Here is a 10,190-nt window from a genome sequence, read left to right as displayed (position 1 = left end):
AATTGGTTGAATGTGTTTCGATGGTGCCGGGACCAAAACCTCAAACGGAGGGGCCGGAAGCAGGCAGTGTCTTGGCCATTGTCCCACAGCTGGTTAGCAGCACAGCCAAGACCCGACGCTCAGCTCCCACTGCTAGTTGGAATACCATTCCACCGGAGATCAGAGACACAGTTGCCAAAACTTCCCTCTTTCTTTTATTTCCTTATTTTTTCCCCACGTTTTCCTCCATCTGTATCTTAATATGGTATATGTTAGCAGCAATAAAAGAACTCACTTTTGTTTTCATTTCTAATTTTTCTTGAGGCATCCAATTTCCACCCACCGCGTCCCACAGGGCTCCCACCCAGCTAACTCTTTCCACCTCTTCTCCGTATTCTTTTCCTCTGGGAGCTGGGTCTGTTTTTCATGTTTTCCTGGCTGAATCGAGCAACAGGAAGAATTGGAGTGCTGACTTTGTCTTGTTCCTTATTTTACTAGAAAGTAGAGGGAGATAGGAGGTAGGGAGGGAAGTCTTAGGTAACGGTAAATAACTGCTTTTTGTAACTCTTTCATAAGAGGGTCTTCCCATCATACATTTACCTTGTAGTGCTAACTCAGGCGTGGAACCTGTTTTCCCATCTGTATTGGGAAATGTATTTCCCATGACTGTATCGGACAGAATGGGATTCTGTTTTCACCCCGTGACACCCTCCTGGAAACCGGCACCTCAGCTAGAGAGACATGGGGAGGAAGCACCAAAAAGTGAGGGGATGTGTCCGACCGGTCTTGGAAGAAATGTAATGTACCACTTAAGGACAGGCTGCAGATTTGATCTGGGAAGATCATGACCTCTTTGTGTCCTGTTTTCTCATCTGCAAAGTGGGGACGAAAAAAGCCCATCGGGTTAGGTTGGGGAGATTAAAGTGTTTGGCACAAACCCTAACCTGGAGTGAGTTGAGATTTTTTAAAGTTTTTCGTTGTTGTTGTTTTGTTTTTTAAAGTGAGAGAGAGAACAGGCGAGTGTGTGGAGGAGCGGAGGGGGAGGGGCGGGAGAATCTCCAGCAGACTCCCTGTGAGGGCGGGACCCAGCAGGGGACTCGATCTCACACCCTGAGATCAAGACCTGAGCCCAAATCAAGAGCCCCGTGCTTAACCAACAGAGCCACCCAGAGGCCCCTTAAGTTAGTTAAGATTTTTATTAAGTGGCACCAACAGATGAGGCATAGTTTCTGGGAACACTCATAGATTCTCTCTGAACGTCTTAGCCATGAAACAGAGCTGTTTCACCAAATTGCCTTTTTTGTGGGCTGAGGTAGAAGGTGTTCATGCTTCAGGAAGGGTGAAGGAGAAGGATGGCACGACCCCGATAGGACCTCAGAGCCTCAGTCAAAGGGCCCGAGTCCCAGCTGTGCTCTAACCCTGGGAAAGGACTGCAGTATCAGGCTGGAAACTGAGGCAAAGGCCAAGCCCTGAGAAGAGCAAGGCTCCTTCCAGTAATTCCCCTGCCCGCTGGCTGGAGGTTCTGAGCTCTCTGCTAAGGACTGCTTCCCAGCTGGACCTGTGCAGTAATGGCATCGCTTCATCCCGCCACGGGGACTTCGGTTCCAGGTTCTCTCACCACCCGGCTGCGGGGGGTGCCCTCACGGCATCTCCACGGCTGCGGTCACGTGGGGCCCCCCCTGCACATGCGCACGTCGCTTTCTCGGGTGCTCCAGGTTGCTCTGCTCCCTGATGAGCAGCACCGGACATTCTAGGCTCCACCCTCTGGGCGCTTGGAAGGTTCTCGTGCTTTCTGGAATGGTGGCTCCCTTCATCCCCACATTGTAAGCTCTGGCGTTTCCAAAGCCACTTCTGTATATGCTGTTCAGTCGTGTCAGCCCCGGTTCCTGTCTACACAGGAACACCCCCCTCCAGGCCCCGAACCCCATGCAGAGAAGCAAATAGTGGCTGCTGGTCTACAAGGGCCCTCAGCGGACCTGGAATCTCTTGTCTCAGAGGGACTTGACAGGATGCTTCTGTGGGCCATTTCTAGGTCACGTGGGGTCTAGACTTCCAGCCCCAAGCTTCGCTGAACCTCTTCCCTTTCTTGTGCCCAGTGCGATGAGACGGGCGATGAGGCCCGCCATCCTACAGCGCAAAAGAGCGGAGAGGAAGCAGAATCCAGGGTAGAAATTCATTTTTCTTGTTGCCATATTTCTTTGCTTGTTACACTTTCTTTGCACCCTCCAGCTCTTGTCAGAGACCCATTTGTGAATGGAGACATTTCTGCTTTGAAGTCATAATTTATCCTGCAAGAGGTGCTAAAAGAAGCACTTTTAAACTCGGATCTGAGCGTAGGCTGGGAATTGTAAGTCACCTCCTAGCACTTGGGCAAATTGCAAAGAGTGGAGTCTTTTTTACCTCAGGGAGTCAATTTTAACTTATTGCTTTTTTTCTCCGAAGATACTTTCCTCAAACACTTCGCCCACCCTGCTTGCTTTCCTTGCAAATTCTGACTTAGGTTGTATGAACCAGCCGTCTGCGATTTATTGATGATGTTTCGTTGGCTGCAAGTTAACTGGTATTTACTTTATCATGAACCATCTAGCTAAACAGGAATTTTAAAAATTAGCCTATGGAAAGCCTAAGGAAACACTGTATTTTTCCAATCTACTCCAAGAAAATTATAGTTACCACCAGTCATCTCTCTCTTCCAGAGCTTCAGAGAGAGGACATGGCAGAGGAGGAGAGATGGTGGATACTGGCATCTGCATGCCTGGATTCAAACCGTGCCCTTAACTGCTTACCTGCTCTGTGACCTAGGGCAAGTTACTGAACCTCTCTGTGCTGGAGAAGCAAAGCCCCTACTTTCCTTGCGTATTGTTGCGAGTAGTAGCTGAGTTCAGATACAGCTCAAGACAGAAGGGTGCTTGGCACCTAGAAAGGAAAAACGTAAGTACACTTTTTTTCTTGTTAAATTGTCTTCTAAATGTGTAATATTTGAATTCTTGGAGGAGCAAAACCTACAGATGGACCAGGACAGCACAGATTTCTAAAAGCAGCTATCTTTTGCTTTTATGGTTTGACTGATTATAAAAATGGAGGTTAGAAGCAGATCAGATTGAATGCAAAGGGGTTGCTAGTTTTAGTCACTGGACGTGTTTTGTTTTTTTGTTGAGTGTGGTCAGGTGCATTATCTGTATGAAGCTTCTGTGTCTTTCGACAGCGCTTTTTTGAGTCTCCTGTTTAAAGGGTTGGACAGAAATGTGTGCGTTTGCACAACACAGCCCATCTGACCCAACAGGACTATATTAAGTGGCCAGCCAGCGCCTCTGGCAGCTCCCCTCACCCCACCCTTCCCTATCTTTCCATACCCGCTCAGGAGCGAGGGACAAGGAGCACAGTTTATGTAAGCTTACAGAAAAGAAACATCATAAAAACACGTATCTATCTCCATATGTTCCCGCTCTTCCTACACGCTGAGGTTTCAGGGTAACTATCTTATTAAATTTGCCTATTGCTGACGAAGCTATTCAGGGATAAACAATACCCTCTGTTATTTGCTAGGCAGCCAGATTTCCCTCAGAAGGTTCTTTTGGGGCCCCTTAAAATGTCCCTTTGTTGCAATCCACAGAAAGTCACAAGAGAACAGCTGAACTGTGTAACTGAGTTTAATTTATTGTGTGTTCTCTCTCACACACACACACATACACACAGCGTCCTTGTCCCTCATTCCTTCGCATTTTTCCTGGGGGTGGGTAGCCAAGAAATGTGGGGCTCCCTCTGCAGGCCTGGGGGCCGTGACTGCTTTACCTTGCTGAGAGTTCACATACAGTGCAATCATTTATAATCTTCACTGTGACTTCAGCAGAGCTCTCCTATCATACTCATTTTATTGCCAGGGATTTGGCCATTTTGGAGATAAAACATAGTCATCACTTGGCAATTGTGTTTCAGCCACATGGACGCAAGCAGCTCTTAAATTTTGGGGGGAGGGTTCTGAAGGGCAGGTCATGCCGCTTGAATTTGGGGGGAGGGAGGGGTCTAGGGAGTGGTTCAGTCTCAACCTGGAGGCTCAGAGTCCTGTTTCTAGCACTGTTCCCTTCCTTCTGATCCCATGCACACAAAGGTAAAGCCCTCCTCTATCTTGGTTTCCGTGTCTACTGAAATCTTTTTTTTTTCAAAGATTTTATTTACTTATTTGACAGACAAGTATGCAGAGAGGCAGGCAGAGACAGAGAGAGGAGGAAGCAGGCTCCCCGCTGAGCAGAGAGCCTGATGTGGGGCTCGATCCCAGGACCCTGGGACCACAACCTGAGCCGAAGGCAGAGGCTTTAACCCACTGAGCCACCCAGGAGCCCCCTGAAATCATTTTCTGCTAATGTGTATCATGTTATAATCCTATGCTGGTCCTTATGAGCACCCAAATAATCTGTCTTCTCCAGGAGGGCAGCAACGCCCTAAGGAGAATGTTGACTAACCACTGTATTCTCAGCACCTAACCTGGTGTCTGGCATACAGTTGGTGCTTAGTAAATAATGACTAGTTGAGTGCTCTCCTCTTTATGCATGTTTCTTAGGGCACTTCTGCGTGTCCTCCGTAATGCCACGGACTCAGCGCCAAGATGTGATAGGGGAGGTAGAAATTATCACAGAGCTCTTGGACAGGTGCGTGTTCCACCAGCTGATAATTTAACAATAATTTATTAGATTTGCACTGTAAACTTCTGTTGCTCTCAGCTAAAAACTTGAGGGAAACATCAAAAAATATAATCGTATCCTTGCCTAGAGAATTTCCAAGCCTAGCTGGCAAGGTGAGTCTTGCCTTATCTGTGGGGTTCCGGGATAACTCAGTGCTAACCCAAACCCCACTCAAACCTGAGACTGATTCTAAGGGAAATAACATTTCAGAGAGTTGGACTGCTGAAGGTATTTTGAGGTGGTGGGAAAGGTTCATACGGAGTTAGATCCTAGGTAGAAAAGATGTGTGGAGTTGGGATGTGTCAAGGGGCGGAGACGAGACTTCACATATGGCACGGGTGGGGGGCAGAGAGAGCATGAGCAAAGACGTGGAGCCTGGTGTGAGTACCTGGGCACAGGCAATGTGAGGAGGGAGGCCACTAACCTGGCCGGAGTGGCATGTACTTGAGAGAGGACATCAAGGCCAGGCAATGGAGAACACAGACCTGTGGTTTATTATCATACCACTCCTTGATCAGCCCTGTCAGGTCGGGGGACTTTGGCGCCCAGAGTGGCCGAGAAATAATTTGGACAGTAGTGGAGTTTGGAGGGAGATACAGGAGCCTATCCTGGTGCCTCCACTCCACAGTCTCCTCTTGCTTTTGATTTCACTACAGTCAGCAAAATTTCCCATTGATGAGCGAGCCTCCTCTCTCTGTAAGGCAGTGGTGCTCAAACTTGGGTGTGGATCAGCATCCCTTTGGGTCTTACTGTAAGGACTGATTTCTGAGACCTGTCCCCTTCCCCACACCTGAGTTCTCATTCAGTAGAACTGGATCAGGACCTAGGGATCTGCGTTTTTGCAAGGACCCAGCATGTCCCATGGACTGCACTTGGCGAATAGAGCCCCAAGGAGTAAGTGGTCCAAAGGGGCAGTTAAAAAAAAAAAAAAAAAAAAAAAAGATGGGCAGCCAGCAAAAGATATTTGTAACAGATGCACGGTGCACGGTTAGTTACTAAGACTCTGTTCTCTGATGAAATTTAAACACTGTCCAAACAATTCTTATCTGTCTCATCATTTGGAGCTTACCTTAATTTGATGGGCAGTGTGATATGTACAATAGGCATGGAAATGATCTGATTTCCAGAAGCCGGGGGAGGGAGAATATTAAAGCTCACCTCAGTCCAAGGACATCCTGAGAGCAGCTCTTGAATTTATTCTTTGCTATCAGCTGGACCCAGAGTAGCTCATTTTACACTACAATTAGTAGCAAATTACAGTCAGACCGACTTTCAAAAGAGCTGGTTCCAATCTGCTAGGAGACAATTTAAAGGATCAGATTGGTGCTCCATTAAATCAAGCAAGCTCATCTGGCTCCTGAGACTTGGGTCTCCCAAGCCTGCAAGGCCTGCACGTTGGCTTCCCTTTTAGCAAAAAGCTGAGCTCTGGGCTTTGGTGTTTCTGATCCGTGTTCACTCCGACAGTGGCCCCATCTTCTTGGGCTGGGTGCAGACACCTCACTGGCAAAAACACAGACTGGTAGAGACACCGGGTCCTCGTACATGTCCATGTGGGCAAAGTGCCAGTGACTTCTGGGGCACCTGACCTGGTTTCTGCTGTCGAGAGATGTGGAGTTTCTGCAGACCTCACTCTTAGGTCAAGAGGGCTTCCTGGGTGGATGCAAAGGAGGGGAACAACTCTGTCAATGATTTTTTTTCTTATTCAGTACACACTGAAGAGGTGGGCACCTGGGGGGCTCAGTCGTTAAGTGTTTGCCTTTGGCTCAGGTCATGAGACCATGGTGGGGGGTATGGAGTCCTGTGTCAGATTCCCTGCTTGGGGGTGCTTGGGGGGAGGTTCTGCTTCTCCCTCTGCCTCTCCCAGCGCTTGAGCTCTCTTTCTCTCTCAGATAAATAAAATCTTCACACACACACACACACATAGGCAGTGCAGAGCAAAATCCTTCCAGTGGGCTTGCCGCAGAGTCACACTGTTGCAGTGTGACGCCTGGAACAGTGTCTGCTGAGATGGTGGGGTACAGGTTGGAATGTGGGGTGCACAGGGTGGGGCCCGGTTTTGAATGGGTGAACCTCCTCAGAGTCTGAATCTGAGGAAATTGCAAAAAGCCTTGTATTCTTACGGGTATAGGAGGGAGAAGCTTCCATAATATTTGATGGGCAATCTTTCTTTTCTTTGTGTTTGCCACTTTGCTACAGTTTTATAATGAGAGAAAGCAGAGCAAAGAACTCTTAATAGTGAAGAAAACACATTATAGGACTAATCCTGCTTCTCTCTCTCCCTCTTTCTTTTTATAAGCTGCCAGTAAGAAGCGTTTGGCTTCATTTTATGTGATGCTGGCTGGGCGGAGGCAGGCGTTCATCAGGGAGGCAAGCACTCACAGAGCTGTCTGTCTTAAGGTTAAATGGGTCCAGCATGGCCACCTCAGCTCTTTCATGCCCAAGTACAAACACCTGTGATGCCTGGAGTTAGGGAAACAAAATCCCCCCACTTTTGTGGCTCTCCAGCCTCAGGCACCAAAGGCCCCCCTCAGCTCGCTCAAGGACAGGCAACCTTTGGCTCTCCCACAGGCAACACGGGGCAGGGAAAGAATGTTGTTGAACTGCACTGATTTTGACTCCAAAGCCAATACCCTTTTCAAAAATGTAAAACATTTGGCGTGTGTAGAATATCTGCTAGGCCCTGATGGGTCCCCCGATGCTGGCGGTTCTCCAGGACCACCCAGTTCTTGGCCTGCCACCCAGGTATCTTCCAAACTCCAGCTCAAGTTAAAGGAGAGACACCTAAAAGACATCTCCTTTGTTTTCTTATTTCATTTTCTCTGATCATTCATCGCTTAGAACAGGAGATAGGGGGCTCAGTCGGTTAAGCGTCTGCCTTCAGCTCGGGTCATGATCTTGGGGTCCTGGGATTGAGTCCCACCTTGGGATCCCCGCTCAGTGGAGAGTCAGCTTCTCCCTCTCCCTCCCCCATCTCCCCTGCTCATGCTCTCTCTCTCTCTCTCTCTCAACTCAGTCAATCAATATTAATAATTCAATCTAAGCCAGACTGTTTGGTGTCACCACAAGGGACCAAGACTGTATCTTATTAAAAAAAAAAAAAAAGAACAGATGAGTTAACTGTCTTAAGGCCGTCTTAAGGGTGGCTGCAGACGGAGTCTGTGTCTTCCTGTCCTCAGCTGTACACTGAGGAAGAAAGAGACAGAAACCCTGGAACACATGCTCCTAAACATTTCGGGAGTGGAGGGAGGGAGATGTGTCTTCACCCTCCTAAGCTGGGCCCTTCGAGACCCGAGGAGAGGGGGGCAGGTGCCCCTTCTGAACAACGCCTGGTGTGTTTTTCACCCCCGAGCTGCGTCGTAATGAAACTCTCACTCGGCAGCTGTCTTGCTTCACCTGTATCTGATATGAAGGAAAGGGTAAATTCCCAAGGTAAAAAGGGAATAAGATGACCCATTTCCGAGACGGAAGGGGAGGCTAGAGTGTGCCTGTCATGTGACACGTGCTCGGTACCTCGGGAATCTGCATGTTGAAATCAAAGCTGTCTGGGATATTCGCAGTCTACGCTTTGACGCGTCTTCAAAATCCCAGTAATGCCAGCTGAGGAGCGAGGCTGGAGGAGGGTGTCTGTGCAGCAGGGATCAGCTTGAGCCTCTCCTCCGCCTGTCCACCTCTCGTCCTCTTGGCTCAACAGAAGGTGTGACGGGAGCCAAGGAGGTAGAAGCATATCCAGTCTAAGTGCAGCATTTTTGGTGTGTGCTGTTGAACTTGTACCCTGCCTACGTTGGTTGAATTGAATTTATGCTGGTTGAATTCTGGGATTGGTGTCTCACTGGGACCCACAGGGAACCCCTGTGGTCCGCTCCAGGGCAGCATTTTTAGTCTTCGTGGAATTCTGTAGACTGTGATCCCGTCTGCCATCCTGCTTTGAGATCTGCCATTCCTGAGCTCTCTTATTTCTTTTCTCTTCTTCAGTCTGGAGCGCTTCGGTTCTTCACGGGATCATCAAAACCGTGCAGCCCAGCCTCTTGACTTTCCAGCTGAGGACGCCGTGGCCATGAAGCTTGAGTAACTTGCGAATCCAGCTGTGTGTTCCTCTTCTGATTCCTGTACCCCTTGTGTCTTGTCTTGCCTTAAGTGTGTGTGAGAGAGAGAGACAGGAGGACTGATAGTTATTGGGATCTGCTGTGTGCAAGCTTCTTACCTGTTGTCTCTCTGAGCCTCCTATTAGCTCTGTGAACTTATTGTCGCACGTACTGTAGGAGAAAATGAAGGCGCAAAGAGGTTGAGTAACTTGCTCAAGGTTACACATCTCTGGGCAGCTGGGGAGCTGTATGGAGCCCAGACGTCCCAAGGGAGGAGGCTCCTTCTCATGGGGGGCTAGAGGTGGCCTGGTGGGAGCCAGTGTAGGCCTTCAGAGGATGGGGTCTTTACCTCGGGAGTGTGATTGAGGAGACGTGCTGTGTGTGTGTGCACATGGCCTGAGGACAGCAACCCAGGCAGAAGAGGCTGTTCCGCTGCTCTTAAACTACCTGCCCTACTTCTCTTCTTTCCACTTTGAGGATTATTCTTTTTTCCCCCCTTCTGAATGGACATTGGGAGGAAAAAGGGATCTGGCAGAGATGTTAAGGATAATGACACTAGTATCAGGGTCCCGAGTCTGTGGTATGGTGTCACAGGTGCTTCCAGGAACCTGGGTACGCATGGGGAAGTAGAGGCAAAGGAAGGGTGCGGGCGTCCTCCCTTTGGGGGACGAGACTCTGAGGTCACCGAGCCTGTCCAGTGGCCAACGGAACAGGAGGATGTCGTTTCCTGGGCCGTCGGCAGAAGGGGCTCTTGGGGCAGCACCTCCTTTGAGGCAGTGAGGCAGGATTCTACCCCCACCTCTGGTTGGCCCTCTGAGAGGGGGGAAGGAGACGATCGAGAAGAACATTGACGTGCGTTGACCAGGTACAGTCTGTCCTCTTGGCTTTCCCTGCCCTTCTTCAGAACCAGGGAATCCAGCGCTTTCTGGCCCGGGGAGATGCTGATTGGGACCCTCTGTGCCCGTCTGCTGAGACTCTCTCTGTGAGGTCAGTGTTTGCCAACAGGCGCTTCTCTTGGAGGCACACCTCTGCAAAGGAACACCCCTCACGTGGAAAGGACTCCAGCTCTTCGTGTTCCTTGCTTTCTGCCATCATTCATGACCCCTGCCTTCTTACCTTTGGGGACTGGAATTCATCCCACCTTCTCTTTCTCTCCAGGGATTCGACTAGAGCTCCTTTTAGGATGGCAAATTGCCAAAACCTTTTCTCCCCCACCCCATTTCTCCCAAAGAGGCCTGCAAACTGGTGGAGCTGTCGAAATGTGCATCATCCCCGGAAAGTTCGTGTCATCCGTTCAGACGTGGATTTTACTTTCAGAAGAGTACAAAAGTGACTTTTAGGAGTTCACAGGAGCCTGAAGTTATTTTACACAGGAAAGCAAAACCCCGAGATCTGAGAATAACATCAGACTGGTTCTCAGGCCTTTTAATTATCATGAATACTCGCTGCC

Source organism: Lutra lutra, chromosome 5, assembly GCF_902655055.1.
Source record: "Lutra lutra chromosome 5, mLutLut1.2, whole genome shotgun sequence".
NCBI classification, from domain to species: domain Eukaryota; kingdom Metazoa; phylum Chordata; class Mammalia; order Carnivora; family Mustelidae; genus Lutra; species Lutra lutra.
Note: the sequence above shows the minus strand (reverse complement) of the source record.